The sequence below is a fragment of the Penaeus vannamei genome, chromosome 2 (genome assembly GCF_042767895.1).
Source record: "Penaeus vannamei isolate JL-2024 chromosome 2, ASM4276789v1, whole genome shotgun sequence".
Lineage (NCBI taxonomy): Eukaryota > Metazoa > Arthropoda > Malacostraca > Decapoda > Penaeidae > Penaeus > Penaeus vannamei.
Window position 1 is genome coordinate 10,344,003 of NC_091550.1, and position 3,877 is coordinate 10,347,879.

Here is a 3,877-nt window from a genome sequence, read left to right on the forward strand (position 1 = left end):
CTGATAGTGGCGAGTGAGCGGACAGCTGGTGAAAGCGAATGGAGGAAAGAAGGAAAAAGAATAGGAGATGGGAGAAGGAATAGGAGTAGGAGGAAGGAAGAAGGAAGAAGGCAGAGGGGTAGGAGGAAGGAGTAGAAGGGGAAGAGGAGGTGAGAAGGATATAAGAAACAGGAAGATAAGGAAGAGAGGGAGAAAAATAATAGGTAAGAAAAATATAAGGGAAGAATATCAGGAAGTATAAAGAAAAATAGAAAAAGAAGAAATGAGGATAAAGGGCAGAGAAGCAAGAGTGAGGGAGGGCATAGGAGGGGGAGGGGAGGAGGGAGTGGTGGCAGGTGGCCTGACAGCTGGTGGTGGCGGCAGTAGTTGGGTGACGGCCGGGCACAACTACCTCTCGGCGGTCAGTGTGCGCTTGGCAGTGGGAGGAGGTGTACGTCTCTCTTCCCGGCTTCGGTTCACAGGCGAGGAAGCTGATTCAACGCGGGCGCTTCCAGGCATACGCCCTCACGCCTTCGGTACATCACATTGCGGGGGATTTTATAATGTAAGTTTTAGGGAATAAATGTACGTCGGTGTTATTGAAGGCGTAACACGAGAAGAATTATTGTTATTATTATTTTTTTCATTTAATGATTTAACGTTTATAAGGCGATGCTGAGCGATTGCAAGGAACAGACGAGCATGTGTTGGGATAAGTGATTTTTATTTCATTCATTTATTTATATATATATTGATTTATTTATCGCATTATTGTTATTTATTGATTTATTTATTTGTTTATTTTTTTTTCTTCTTTTCAACATTTTCTTAAGAAGTATTTTGTGTCCTTATCGAAAATATGATTTTTGTGATTGTGGGTATCTGACCTGTGCTTTCTTTGATTTGGTCTATCTCTCTTTCCTTCTCTCTTCCTCCATCCCCCACCTCTCTCTCTCTCTCTCTCTCTCTCTCTCTCTCTCTCTCTCTCTCTCTCTCTCTCTCTCTCTCTCTCTCTCTCTCTCTCTCTCTCTCTCTCTCCCTCCTCTCTCTCTCTCTCTCTCTCTCTCTCTCTCTCTCTCTCTCTCTCTCTCTCTCTCTCTCTCTCTCTCTCTCTCTCTCTCTCTCTCTCTCTCTCTCTCTTTCTCTCTCTCTCTCTCTCTCTCTCTCTCTCTCTCTCTCTCTCTCTCTCTCTCTCTCTCTCTCTCTCTCTCTCTCTCTCTCTCTCTCTCTCTCTCTCTCTCTCTCTCTCTCTCTCCTCCCTCCCTCCCCTCCTCTCCCTCCTCACCTCTCTCTCCTCTTCCTTCTCACTCTCCCTCCCCTCTCTCCTTTCCCCTCTCTCTCTTTCCTTTTCCCTCTCTCTCTCTCCTTCTCCCCCATCTCTCTCTCCCTTCTCCCCCCTTTCTCTCTCTCCCCCCCTCTCTCTCTCTTTCTCCTTCTCCTCCCCTCCCTCCTCCCTCTCTCTCTCTCGCGCTTTCTCTCTCTGTCTCTCCCTGCATGTCGATCTCACTATGTGTATGCGTGTGGATTAGCGTGCTTGCTTGCCTGAGTCTGGGCGCGTGCTTGGTACCACTCGTGAATACAGTGACCTCTCTATAACGAACACAATTTCACCTTCTCTTAAATACGCCTCTTCTTGTCTTTACTCTCCTATTTTCCTCTCCTTTCCTTCAGTGACGTGGTTGCCATCTTTCCATTATGCTGAGAGGGAGGGGTGGGAGGTGGCGAAGAGGAGGTGGAAGGTGGAGAAGTGAAGGTGGAAGAAGGGGGTGGGAGGTGGAGAAGAGAAGGTAGAAGAAGGGGGGGAAGGAAGAGAAAAGGAGGTGGAAGAAAGGGGGGAGGTGGAGAAGAGGAGATGGAAGTAGGGAGGTGAAAGGTGGAGAAAGGGAGATAAATAGGTGGAAGATGGAAAAGAGGAGGTGGAAGTACAACTTTGCAGGTGGAGAAAGGGAGGTGGAGTCAAGTGGTGGAAGGTGGAGAGAAAGAAGTGGAAGTAGGAGTGGTATGTGGACAAGGTATGTGGAGGTAAGGAATGGAAGATGAAGGAGAAGTGGAATTGGGGGGGGGGGGGTAGAAGGTGGAGCTAATATGAAAAGAAAGAAAGAGAGAAAGAATAGTGGATGTAAGGGGATTGAAAGTGGAGATGGAATGGAAGAAGGGGAATGATAGATAGGTGGTGATGAAAGACGGATAAGGATAGAGGGTAAAAAGGAGATGGAGGCTAGAGAAGAGATGTAAGGAAAGGAATGAAAGGTGGATAAGGAGAGACGGCAGCAAGATGGAAGGAGGAGAGAGAGAAGTGGAAGGTCCAGAGACAATGATGGAGGCAAGGAAGTGGACAGGGAAAGGTGGAAGCAGTGATCGGAAGGTGGATTGAGAGAAGGTGGCAGTAGGGTTTGGAAAGTGGAAAGAATGAGGTGGAAGAACGGAAGGTGGAAGATGGAAGAAGAGAGGTGGAGAGAGGGAAACGAAAAATACAAGCTAAAGAGGTGGAAGCAGGGAAGTGGAACGTGAAGAGGTGGATGCTAAAGATAAAAGCGCTGAGGGTGGAAGGTGGTGGAGAGAATACAAAAAGGAAGGTGGAGAGGTGGAGAGACGGATAAAAGTAAGACCGTGGAGAAGTGCAGAAAGCTGGAATAAATAGAATGTGGAGAAGGGAGAGTGGGAGTGGGAGATGGAAGAACGAGAAAAAAGAGATAGAAGAGACGTAGAGACGAGTTAAGTGGACACGTGGATGGAAAGTGGAGAGAATGGAAAGGTCACAAGAGATGTGATAAAGAGATGGAAAGTGAAGATGTAAGCACGTAAAGTAGGGGTGGGGGGGGGGGGAAGGAAACAGAAGGGGGAAGAGGAGGGGGAGGAAGAAGAGGTGGTGGGTGGGTATGGGGAGGGAGGGAGAAGGAGAAATGGAAGGGGGAAGGGGAGGGAAGGAGGATGGGGAACGAGAGAGGGATGAGAAAGGGGATGGGAAATGGGTAAGTAGAAGGCAAAGAAGAAAGGTAGGAATGGGAAGGGGAAGGGGAAAGAGGAGGGGAGGAAGGGAGGGAGGGGAGGGAGAAGGAGAGAGAAGGACGGGAATTAATGATGATTACGAAAGGTGATGAGATGAAGTAGAGGGACCTGACAAATACGATGACACGGCATGTCTGTTCGTTCGCCTTGCATCAAATGTTCATGTTAAGTGTTCATTAATGCCTTCAAGATGCTTGGTGAGACGATGGAGAGAGAGAGAAAGATAGATAGGTAGAAAGATAGAAAGAGAGAGAGGGAGATAGATAGATAGATAGATAGAGAGAGAGAGATAGATAGATAGATAGATAGATAGATAGAGAGAGAGAGAGAGAGAGAGAGAGAGAGAGAGAGAGAGAGAGATAGGTAGAAAGAGAGAGAGATAGAGAGAGGAAAGAGAAAGAGAATAGGGAATAAAAATAGTAATAGATAGATAATTAGGTAAATATATAAACAGATAAATGATTGAGGGGGAAGGAGAGAGGGAGAAGAAATGAGTGCGAAGAGAAAAGAGAAGATTACAGGTAAGAAAAGAGAAAAAAAAATTGAGAACAAATACGAAGAGAGAATAAACGCACAGACAGAATGATAGACGTTAACATCCCTCCAAAAGAAAATAGTAATAAATAAATAAATAAAATTAAACTAATAATAATAGATAAATTAATAAATAGATAAAAAAATAAGGGGAAAGGAAGAAAGAGAAAATGATAAGGATAACCATTAAATAAAAGACAATAAAATATGTGAATGAATACATAAAACAATATGCATACGTACACACGGAACGTACACTCATATATACGTGTGCGGATCCATTTCTAAGAATGTTGTCAAGAAGTTTTAATGCTCTTTGAAAATTGTTTACGCGTTGACTATGAGGCGAAAGTCG

The 3,877-nt window shown here is 45.2% G+C and overlaps 1 protein-coding gene across 1 annotated transcript in view; it reads left to right on the forward strand.

The window, feature by feature from the left end:
- The first annotated feature begins 378 nt into the window (after positions 1-378).
- Positions 379-3,877, forward strand: part of LOC113829707 (uncharacterized) — a 57,936-nt gene continuing 54,437 nt past the window's right edge. Inside the window, exon 1 of the mRNA XM_070130181.1 lies at positions 379-544. The gene's annotated coding sequence lies outside the window, so the exon portion shown is untranslated. The remainder of the gene's footprint in view (positions 545-3,877) is intronic.